Below are 12,424 nucleotides of genomic sequence, written 5' to 3'. Positions count from 1 at the left end.
AGATTCCTCCTCAACAAGACACACTGTGTCTTCCTTATGACCACTGTTTTATTCTGTCTGAGGTGCCTTAATGTCCAGGCAGATCCCTCTGTGGGCTCAGCAGAAGTCAGTACTGCCCTACAATATCCAGTGAAGAGCACTGGGGATGGATCTACAGTGCCCAAAGGCCAGAGGCATCACTGTTTTCAGGCTCCAAGGACATCCAACAATCCCATGAGAAACACTGAAGGTGGTTTTGGTGTTCTCTGTAGGCAGAGGAGTGTGAAGAGAAAATCTGAGGCTTTTCACAGACCTACAGCTCTCTTTCAGTGTCATTCTCTGAAAGCCTCAGTGAAAGCCTGGTCTTTCCTTTCATTCTCCCCTAAAGTTGTCCCTGGGGTGCTGTGGATCTGTGAGCAAACTGCCCCAGGCAGAAGCCTCTGGACACCAGCAGGACCCTGCCCTGCTGGGGGGGGCTCCTTCCACCCACAGCTTCTCCCCATATCTCCCTGGGCAGCTCCCTGGGCAGGCTGAGTGCTGAGCCTGGCAGGCGGCAGAGGCCCTGCCCCAGCACACAGCCCCTGGGGCACAGCAGGGACCCTGCTCTGCACCACAGCCCTGGCCACCCCTGCCTGCACCCTGGCTGCACAGCCTGCAGCCAGCCCTGTGAGAAGGAACCCTCATGTCCTGTCCCTCTGACAGCTTTGGCAGGAAATCATTGATTCAGGAAACATCCCCATCCTCTGCACTGGACAAGCCAGTATATAAACTAGGAAACCTATATTCTTCCATTTTAGAGCCACACATCCCCGGTGACTACCAGCCATGGAACTGGCAACTGTAGAAGAGACCCCTAGGATACTTTCATCTGCCTTGCCCTGCAGCCTTAGACTTACCCTGTTCAGGGCTGTGAAGATTTGTCCTGCAGTGAGCTCTCAGCAGCCCCCCTCCACACTGCCTTTAACATCTCCCTCTCTTCTCCCAGCCACCCTTGTCCCCTGCAGGCAGTGCCCCCAGCCCTGCTGCGCTGTGCAGAGGAGCTGCTCGTGGGCAGAGCTGTCTCTCTGCAGCGCTGCCCACTTGCCAGGAGCTCCCCTTGGGCCCAGGAGCCTGGCCCAGCTCAGCAGCACAGCTCCAGCCCAAGGCCTCTCTGTCTCTGCCCTCTCTTGTGTCCCTTGACATGTCTGTCACTGGGCCTCCAGGGAACCAACTTTGAAACAGACTGATGCAATCCCTGAAGTTCCCTCCCACAGCTGGGGAGAGACACTTCTAGCAGTGTCATTTCTCCTATCAGGAGAAATTTCATCAAAGAATCACGTTGTCCTCTTTCAGTTTTAGGCAGGACACCCAGACTGTGACTGGCAGGAATCACATTTTTCCCAAGCTGAGGCTAGAAATCACAAGGATTCAACTGAGGCATCTCATCCTGAGTTTGATGTCCTAGGGCTGAAATGGGGCCCAGAACCTTCAATACCAGTCACAAACTCACACAAGTTGGGATTTCTCTAACGTCTTCTCAGGTCCAGCACCTCTGAGGTGCCAGACGTTGTGTAAGATAGATTCCATGAGAACTTCAGAGATTGGAAAGGTAAGTATTAGCATTTTGTCAGGGTATGCCTCCTAAAAATATTGCCTTCCTTTTTGCCTTTTCTCTAACATGGGATCTTTCCCTATACCTTTAGCTAAAAAAAATATATATAAAACTCCCCTTTAACATATCTCTCTCATCCCTCTCTAAGGGAGATCCCCTCTCTGACTTCTCTTCTCCAAGCTAAACAAGCCCAGCTCTCTCATCCTATCCTCGTATAAGAGATGTTCCAGTCTCCTCATCATCTTTGTAGCCCTCCTCTGCACTCTCTCCAGTAGTTCCATGTCCCTCCTGTACTGGGAGGCCCAGAACTGGACATAATACTCCAGCTGAGGCCTCACCAGGGCTGAGTAGAGGGGGAGGATCACCTCCCTTGACCTGCGGGCAACACTCTTCCAAATGCACCCCAGGATACCGTGGGCCTTCTTGGCCACAAGGGAACATTGCTGACTCACGGCTAACATGCTGTCTACCAGGACTGTCTTGTCCTTCTCTGCAGAGCTGCTTTATAGCAGATCACCCCCCAACTTGTCCTGGTGCATGGGGTTATTCCTTCCTAGGAGAAGGACCTTGCATTGCCTTTGTTGAAATTCATGAGGTTCCTCACTGCCCAGCTCTACAGCCTACCGAGGTCCCTCCGAATGGCGGCACAGACCTCTGCAGTATCAGCCACTCCTCACGGTTTTGTGTCTTCAGCACATTTGCTAAGGGTGCACTCTGTTGCATTCTCTAGGATGAGTAAGTTGAACAAGACTGGACCCGGTACTGACCCCTGGGGGACAGCTGGGGATGTTCAGCCTGGAGAAGAGAACGCTCTGGGGTGACCTCATTGCAAATTTTCAGTACTTAAAGAAGGCTTATAAAAAAGATGGAGAGAAACTACTTTTTTCTTTTTTTTTTTTTTTTTTTTTTCTCAATCAGTTAATGACAGGAGAAGCGGGAATGGTTCTAAATTAAAAGAGGGGAGATTTAGGTAGGTAAGGAGGAAATTCTTCCCTCAGAAGGTGGTGAGGCACTGGAACAGGTTGCCCAGAGAGGCTCTGGATGTCCCATCCCCGGATATGTTCAAAACCATGTTGGCTGAGGCCCTGGCAACCTGATCTAATGGGTGGCGTCCCTGCCCATGGCAGGGGGCTTGGAACTAGATGCTCTTAAAGGTCCCTTTCCAACCCAAGTCATTCTATGATTTCCCCTTGACGACTCCATGATGACTATTCCTGATCACCTTCTTAGCCCTGCACGTGCTTGGAGCTGACCTCCAGGATGAGCTGCTCCATCCCCTTTCCAGGGATGGAGGTGAGGCTGACTGGCCTGTAGGATTTTTGCACCCTGCTTCTTGTCCTTTCAGAAGACAGTGGTGACGTTGGCTTTCTTCAGCGGAGAAGACAGAGAGAGGATCTCATCCATGTGTATAAGTATCTGAAGGAGGGTGTCAAGATGATGGAATCAGACTCTTTTCAGTGGAGCCCAGTGACAGGACAAGAGGCAATGGGCACAAACTGAAAAACAGGGAGTTCCATCTGAATATGAGAAAACACTTCTTTACTGTGAGGGTAAGAGAGCACTGGAACAGGTGGCCATGACAGACTGGGGAGTCTCTTTCTCTAGAGATATTCAAAATCCGCCTGGATGTGATCCTCTAGGGCTGCCATCTCTTCCACTGAGGACCATGAGGAGACACCAGCCCCAGGGCCTCCTCGAATCCTCACCCCTGCACAGAACTCATGAGGTGTCCATCCACTGTTCTGCACTTGCCGTTGCACACCCCCACATCACACTGCCTCCAGCAAGAGCCCTGAGACTCCTGTGAGGGAAAGGCTCCCCCTTCCCAGGGGATGGGGAGCAGGGCTTGGTCATGATCCAGCCCTTGTTGAAACTCAGCAAGGGCTCTGGTGGCATCAGAGCCACCTCAATGTTTTTGTTTTCCACTTGGATTTAGTACATCCAACTTCCTCCTTCATTCTCAGGGGTAGGCACCTGGTCTGCTTGTTCTCCTCATGCTCTCTTTGGTGATGGGCTTCAGTCAGGCCTGCTAACAGCCTCAGAAACTTGGAGGATTGCTCCTGACTTTTACTTTTTCAGAGGTTTATTCAATCCTTCAGCCTCTGCTGTTCAGGATCTTGGCACTAGAAAGAGCAACAATACATTCTGGTGCTCTTGAATTCCCTTTCAAGTTGCAACTCGTTATGATTTGGACTAGTGCTGTGCTTGGAAGATGCTGTCCTTGAAGAACAGCTGTACTGAGCTCTGCTGCTCTTGTGTGCTGCTCACCTCTGTGGGAATTCAGGTTATGTTTTTGCAGTGGAAAACTCCACTAACCTTGCATATTCAAAAGTTACTGTGCAGGCATAACAGTGGCATAACAGTGGGGAGTATGTTTGGCAGATAAGGGGACAGTGGAAAGTCCCAGTCTCCCCAAATAAGGAGGATAGCTAAGAAAAACAAGATGAGCAGTGTGAAATTGGTAAAACAATAAATCACAGGCCCTCTAGTCATGAGAGAAGAAGAAAAAAAAAAAAAGGAGAAATTAACAGTCAGTCAAATAAAATTGTTCATATATGATACAGTAATAAGCATCAGTAGTTTGTGAACCTGTAGTACTCAGCCAATGAGGAAACAGGGGAGGAATCAAGCATCAGGTAATAGGGAACATAAGGTTACGATATACTTTTTCTTTGAGCTCCTGCTTACAGGATGCCTGCCATTGCAGTCATGAATAAAAATGCTGCTTCACTGAGATCCTCTCCAGAGCCTGTGTTATTGGCTATGGATCGTTTCTCATACCTGAGCTCCTCACTACACATCCCCAGAATAGGCCCAAGTCTGCTCCTCAAAAGGTGTGACATCTGCTGTCTTCTACTCTCTTTCCTCATGCCCCTTGGGATCTGTGACCCAACAATTTCAGGGGCACGACAGCCACATTAGCAGTAGGGTGATGGCTGGACCAGATGATCTTGAAGGTCTTTTAAAATCTTAATGATTCTATGAGCCCTGACCAACTCTTTCTGGCATGCAGGTATCAGATCCAGGTTTGTATTACCTCTGTTGGACCATCTGGCAGCTGGACCAAGAAGCTATTCCAAGATGCTCCAGAAACCACCTGGACTGTTTGCACTCAGCTCTGTTCCCCTTCTGGAAAATGGCAGGGACATTAAAAAGCCCTCAGGGAGACCCAGACTCATACATCCAGAGACTTCTTTGGGGTGCTTAACAATGACTCTGTCCACTTCCTCACCCTGGCTGCAGGTTCTTTTTCTCCCACCATGATTGCACCCTTAGTGACCCCTCCTCTGATTGGCACACACAAGGGCTCACGGAATGTTTCACATGTCACATAGAGGAGCTCCATATATCCAGGCAACTTCAGTGAGGAAATCTAACTCTGGATCATTCCAGCCTGTCTGTCCTGAAGTCTGTACCCACCCACTGAAGGATCTGCATGTCCTGTCCCACCATGCCTTGGCAGTGACTCCATGGATGTCAGAAATCACAGGCTCCAGCTTGTTCTGGTCTGTGCACCTGACTGAGGGCGTTGGTACATCTTTGGGCTGCCACACCTCAGCTGTGGGACCATGCCAAGCTCTGCCTGCTGTCTGCAGTGACAATGAGAAGCAGAGCTGGGACGAGCAGCTCTGGCAAGAGATGGGTTTAATTTCAGTCTATCTCTGCAGCCCCTGAGGGCTGTTGGTGGTGGTTAAGCTGTTCTCCAAGAATCTCAAGGTACTGCTGAGAGGCACACTCTGAAAATGGTTGGTCTGTTCCTTGATGGATGTATCAAGGGATAAGTAAAGGATGGAGGAGAGAAAAAACAGGAGTTTGAGAGCATAGGCACATGAGTGGACTGCCCTACATTTACTAAATTAGGAGGCTCTTTCAATTCCCCTGAGGGTAGATGGGCCTTACAGAGACGTCTTGATAAATCTGAAAGCTAGTCAATCATCTACCATTTAAAAATTAACAAGAACTAATGCCAGATTCTGCACATCAGACCATGTATTCCTGGATGTACATATAGATTGGGAGACAAGTGTATGGAGCATAACCCTGCAGAAAGGGATCTGGGGGATATGGTTCATGGCAAGCTCAGGATGAGTCAACAATATTCCCTGCAGTGACCATGAGATGGTGGAGTTGATCCTGTGGGAGGACAGCATAACTCAGAAATAGCAAGCTCAAAACCCTGATCTTCAGGAAAGCTGTCTTTGGCCTCTTCAGTGATCTGTTTAGAAGAGTTCTGTGAGTTTAGGAAAGCCAAAGTCCAGCAGTAATTGAATTTTGCTGAGGATGCCAAAGACTGTAAGAAGAGACCTTTGTAGAGCCCTTCCTTTTATTTAAATACATCCTAAACACACTTAAAATAGACGTTGTTTACACCAAGTCTCGGAGTCACACAAGACAGGTAGATACCGATATGGAAGGGGATGAACAGTGATATTTCTTTGTGTAAAACACTATGACAAATAAAGAAAAAACATCTGAGCGTTTAGTTATATTAAGAGTGATATGCTGAAGAAGAGAGTTATTCTTCTGAAAAACATCCAGTCATCAATTTCCACACTGCATCCTTCAGCTCCTTGTTCGTCATGCTGTAGATGAAGGGGTTCATTGCTGGAGGTACCACCGGGTACAGAACTGCAAGCAAAAGATTCAGGGAGGAGGAGGACATGGAGGGGGGCTTCAGGTAGGAAAATGTGCCCGTGCTGATAAACAGGGAGATCACGGCCAGGTGAGGGAGGCATGTGGAAAAGGCTTTGTGCCATCCCTGCTCTGAGGGCATCCTCAGCACGGCCTTGAAGATTTGCACATAGGAGAAAAGAATGAAAACAAAACACCCAAATACTATACAGACACAAACCACAAGAAGCCCAACCTCTCTGAGGTAGGCATCTGAGCAGGAGAGCTTGAGGATCTGGGGAATTTCACAGAAGAACTGGTCCAGGGCATTGCCTTGGCAGAGGGGGAGGGAAAAGGTATTGGCAGTGTGTAGCACAGCATAGAGAAAGCCACTGCCCCAGGCAGCTGCTGCCATGTTGACACAAGTTCTGCTGTCCATTATTGTCCCGTAGTGCAGGGGTTTGCAGATGGCAATGTAGCGGTCATAGGCCATGATGGGGAGAAGAGAAAACTCTGCTGCAAGGAAGGCAACAAACATAAAGACTTGAGTAGCACAACTTGAGTAAGAAATGACTCTGGTGCCCCACAGGGAATTGGCCATGGCTTTGGGGACAGTGGTGGTAATAGTGCTCAGGTCAAGGAGGGCGAGGTTGAGGAGGAAGAAGTACATGGGGGTGTGGAGGTGGTGGTCGCAGGCTACGGCTGTGAGGATGAGGCCGTTGCCCAGGAGGGCAGCCAGGTAGATGCCCAGGAAGAGCCCGAAGTGCAGGAGCTGCAGCTTGCGTGTGTCTGCAAATGGCAGGAGGAGGAACTCTGTGGGGAAGGTGGTGTTGGACATTTGCTGCCTCAGGGCATGCAGACCTCGTCTAGGAGAAGAAAAAAGTGACACTTAGGCAGATATCTCTGAGCAAAACGCAGTCCTCCTCTCACAGAAATGACCGTTCCCTGAGGTGAATGAGGAATGAGTCAGCTCATTCAACAACTCTCCCAATTAAATGACAGTAGGACTGAGAGTTTAAAATGTGTTTTGGGTACTTTGTTCCCTAGAAGACATGCTCAGAGCAGGGCCCATCAGTCCAGTTCAGAACAGAAGCTTACACCCACCTGCACCCCAGACAGTAGGAGAACCACACACAGGTGGAGAAATAAGAAAGAATACCACAATGCTCCAGCCGGCTGACACAGCGAAAGGCAGATGGGTGTAGTGGGTTTATGTTGTAATGTTTTGGTAGCAGGGGCGCGTAGGGGTGGCTTCTGTGAGAAGAATCTAGAAGGTGCCCCATGTTAGATAAGGGCCCCGCTGCTGACCACATCCGAGCCAATAAGCAATGTTGTTTGTGCCTCTGTGAGAGCAGATTTAAGAAAGGGAAAGAAATAAAAATAAATTAAAAACACGGCTGCACAGCAGCTAAGAGAGTGAGAGGAGTGAGAAACAGCCTTGCAGGCTCCAAGGTCAGTGAAGAAGGAGGGGGAGAGGTGCTCCAGGCACCGGAGCAGAAGTCCCCTGTGGTGAGGACCATGGTGAAGCAGGTTGTCCCTGTGCAGCCCATGGAGTACCATGGTGAAACAGGGTTCCACAGTGGAACCGTGGAGGGAGCCCACAGTGGAGCAAATGGACCTTCACTGATGGAGGTTTCAGCCTGTGGAGGACCCCCACCAGAGCAGATTCTGGGACAGAGCTGTAGCCTGTGGGGAGGTGCCCACACAGGAGCAGGTCACCTTGCAGGAGCTGCTGCCCGTGGGGGACCCAGGTTGGAGCAGTGTGCTCCTGATGGGTGGACCCCATGGTATGGACCCATATCTGGATCAGTTCTTGAAGAGCTGATTCCTGTGGGAAGCCCACTCAGGATCAATTCAGGAAGGACGGCATCCTGTGGGAGGGACACCATGTAGGAGCAGGGGATGAGAGTGACCGAGAAGGAGCGGCAGAAACGAAGTGCTATAGACTGACCACAACCCCCATTCCCCTGTTCACCTGTGCTACTCTGGGGGAGGAGGTGGAAGAGGGCAGATGGGGAGGGTGTTTTTGGTTTCTTTCCTTTGTTTCTCACTTCTCTAGCTTGTTCGTAATAGGCAATAGATCTATCTCCCTGCTCTGAGACTGTTTTGCCCATCAGGATAATTGTTGAGCAATCTCCCCATCCTTATCTCAACCCTTGAGCCCTTTGTATTGTTTTTTCTCCCCCTTCCTCTTTGAGGAGGGGGAGTGAGAGAGTAGCAGTGGTGGAATTTGGCCACCCACCCAACTGAAACCACCACAGTGGGCACGTAAGGAAATCTTACCAAGCTTGCATGCCACCTATGGAAGTGACACTGCAGGGGAGGTACTCTTAGCCTCCTCGTTATGTATCACCTTGCAGGACACAGGCTCCTCTCCTCCTCTGCAGGTCCAGCTGAGGAGGAGGTGACTCATGCCCTAAAGCTCCTGAGGGCAGAGGCTGTGCTGGGTGGCAGAGGAGAGCAGGGGGTTGCTGCAGAGAAGGTACCTGTACTGCAGACCTGGCAGGCAGTGCCTGAATCCCCCCTTCCTTCGTGTTTCAGGCAGTAGCTTCCTCTCCCTCCCTGCCCAAGTCTCTGCTGCCTGGAGCTGTCCCTGCTGGCAGCTGCTTCCCTGTCCCCACATCTCCTCCCTGCCATTGCTCACAGACCCCGTCCCACCTTCTGTGTGCTCAGCTCTGCCCTGCAGACACATCCGGACCCAAGGCACTTTTCACGGACATATTCCTGTCTTCAGTGGCTGAGGAGCAGCTCTGACCTGTCCTGAGAGCCCTTCAGGGCAGGCAAGTGAAAGATGAGACACCAGAATTCCTTTCCTTCTGGTAGTGTAGGCATTTCTTTTCCTTTTCAAGAATATCCCCCAGAGATGCCCTGGGGGTGCTGTGGAGCTGTAAGCAGCCTGACCCAGGCAGCAGCCTCTGGGCACTAGCAGGACCCTGCCCTGCCCTGCTGGGGAGGGGGGCGGAATCCTTCCACCTACAGCTTCTCCCTGAAGCGCCCAGGACAGCTCCCTGGGCAGGCTGAGTGCTGAGCCCGGCAGGCGGCAGAGGCCCTGCCCCGGCACACAGCCCCTGGGGCACAGCAGGGACCCTGCTCTGCACCACAGCCCTGGGCACCCCTGCCTGCACCCCGGCTGCACTGCCTGCAGCTGGCCCTGCTTCAAGGAACCCTCATGTCCTGTCCCTCTGACAGCTTTGACAGGTAATTCCTGTTCTGAAGCTTGTCATTCATACAGTAGAGAAAGTAGAGAGTCCTCCTGAAAGCTACCACAGGCTGTGGGATTTGCTATGAATTCTGGAGATGGCACCAGGAACAACAGCTGTGTTGCCCTGCAGCCAGAGACTTACCCTGTTCAGGGCTGGGAAGACTTCTCCAACACTGAGCTCTCAGCATCCCCCCTCCACACTGCCTTTAACATCTCCCTCCCTTCTCTCAGCCACCCTTGTCCCCTGCAGGCAGTGCCCCCAGCCCTGCTGCGCTGTGCAGAGGAGCTGCTCGTGGGCAGAGCTGTCTCTCTGCAGCACTGCCCGCTTGCCAGGAGCTCCCGTTGGACCCAGGAGCCCAGCCCAGCTCAGCAGCACAGGGAGCTCTCAATAAGTCCCTGGGCCTCCAAGGGAATCAACTTTGAATCGAACTGATGCAATCATTGTTCTTCCTTCTTTCCACTAGAGAGAGACACCTATTTCCAGTACTATCTCTTCCCCTCAATCAAAATAAGTGTTCATTATGGGAATCATCTTTTCCTGTCCTGTTATCACTTAGGACACCCAAAAATTGTATTCCAGTTCTTTCAAGAACCTGTTAATATTCAGGAGAAGGAATTTTTTCACAGTAAATGATATCCCTCTGTCTACACAGACTACACAACCCAGTGAACTCATAGAATCACTGAATATTTGGGGCTGGAAAGGACCTTAAGGTCTACTTCCAGTCCCTGTGAAATGGGCAGAGTCACTTCCCACTAGACCGCTTTGCTCAAGGTCCCATCCGACCTGACCTTGGATGCTACCAGGGATGAGGCATACACCACTTCTCTGGGCAACCTGTTCCAGGGCCTCACCACCCACTACGTGAAGAATTTCTTCTTTAGACCTGATCTAAATCTACTCTCTTTTAGCTTCAAAGCACTGCCCCTTGTCCTATCACTACACTCCCTGATAGGGTCTCTCCACATCTTTCTTCTCTTTTTCTCCCTCTGTTCTGTTAAGAATGGGGAGGGAGAGAGCGGCTGTGTGGTGCTTGACTGCCTCCTGGGGATAAACCACAACACATCTGGGAACAGAAACCTGACCAACAAGTGATAAAGGAGGCAGTGAGGGAGCCAGACCTGGTCAGTCACACTGCCTGGTGAGAGCATGAGAGAGAGACAAAATTTTTCTTCCAGCAAGGTTATCTGACCAGGAACCTTGTCAGTTGGGAAACCAAGGGAAAGGGGGAATACTGGTCATAGGGGATGTCCTATGAGGAGAGGCTGTGGACACTTTGGGTTGTCTAGTCTGGAGAAAAGAAGGCTGAGGGGAGACCTCATTGCTCTCAGCAACTTCCTCAGCAGGGCAAGTGGAGAGGGAGGTGATGATCTTTTCTCCCTGGTAACTGATCACAGAACATGTGGGAATGAAACATAGCTGCATCAGGGGATATTCCGAGTGGACAGCAGGACATATTTTCTTTACTGTGAGGGTGGTCAAACACTGGAACAGACTTCCTTGAGACCTTGTTGTTGTTCCAGGCCTGTCAATGTTCAAGAAGCATTTGGACATTGCCCTCATTAATATGCTGTAACTTTTGTTTAGCCCTGGAGAGGTCAGGCAGTTGGACTAGATGATCTTTGAAGGTCCCTTCTAAATGAACTCTTCTCTTCTCTTCTCTTCTCTTCTCTTCTCTTCTCTTCTCTTCTCTTCTCTTCTCTTCTCTTCTCTTCTCTTCTCTTCTCTTCTCTTCTCTTCTCTTCTCTTCTCTTCTCTTCTCGTCTCTTCTCGTCTCTTCTCTTCTCGTCTCTTCTCTTCTCTTCTCGTCTCTTCTCTTCTCTTCTCTTCTCTTCTCTTCTCTTCTCTTCTCTTCTCTTCTCTTCTCTTCTCTTCTCTTCTCTTCTCTTCTCTTCTCTTCTCTTCTCTTCTCTTCTCGTCTCTTCTCGTCTCTTCTCGTCTCTTCTCTTCTCGTCTCTTCTCTTCTCTTCTTTCTCCTCTCCTCTCCTCTCCTCTCCTCTCCTCTCCTCTCCTCTCCTCTCCTCTCCTCTCCTCTCCTCTCCTCTCCTCTCCTCTCCTCTCCTCTCCTCTCCTCTCCTCTCCTCTCCTCTCCTCTCCTCTCCTCTCCTCTCCTCTCCTCTCCTCTCCTCTCCGCTTCTCTCTTCGCTTCACTTCGCTTCTCTCTTCACTTCGCTTCTCTCTTTGCTTCTCTTCTCTTATCTTCTCCGCTTCGCTTCGCTTTTCTCTCTTCTCTCTTCGCTTCGCTTCGCTTCTCTCTTCTCGCTTCGCTTCGCTTCGCTTCGCTTCCTGCAGACATGGGCATGTCCCATTTAAGTACTGGAAGGCTTCAATAATTTCTCATGGAATCTTGTCTTCTCGATACTAAGCAATCCCAACTCTCTCAGCCACTCTTCACAGGAGGTGTACTTGGTGTGCATGGCATGCTTTTGGTAGTGGGGTGGTAGGCTGCACAGGGTGCTGGATGGTGAGGAATATCAATTTGATCACTTTGGGTCAGCTCTTCTGGCTGTGTCCCATCACAATGTCTTGCACACTCTCAACCCACATGTCATGGGGGGCAGTATGAGAAACAGAAACCCTTGATGCTGTGCTTACATGGGTCAGCACTAAGTGAACGTCTAATATCTAATCTAAAACTACCCTCTTTTAGTTTTATAGCCATTGCCCCTTGTCCTATCACCAAATTCCTTGATAAAGTGTCCCTCCCCAGCTTTCCTGCAGGCCCCCTTTAGGTACTGGAAGGTTGCTGTAAGGTCTCCCCAGGGCCTTCTCCTTTCCATCTTGACAAACCCCAATTCTCCCAGCCTCTCTTCATAACAGACCTGCTCCAGCCCTCTGAATGATTTTGTGGCCATGCTCTGGACCTGCTCTACTAAGTTGATGTGTCTCTTATGCTGAGCTGAGACAGAAATTAAATGATAGGTATTTATTAAGCTTTAGAAGAAACACTAAAAAATTCTGTATTTTTCTTTTATTCGTGGTGTGAGGAATATTGGGTCATATTGCATCTTCCTTTGCAACTAATGGTTACACTTGATGA

Source organism: Anser anser, assembly GCF_964211835.1.
Source record: "Anser anser genome assembly, chromosome: 29".
Lineage (NCBI taxonomy): Eukaryota > Metazoa > Chordata > Aves > Anseriformes > Anatidae > Anser > Anser anser.
Note: the sequence above shows the minus strand (reverse complement) of the source record.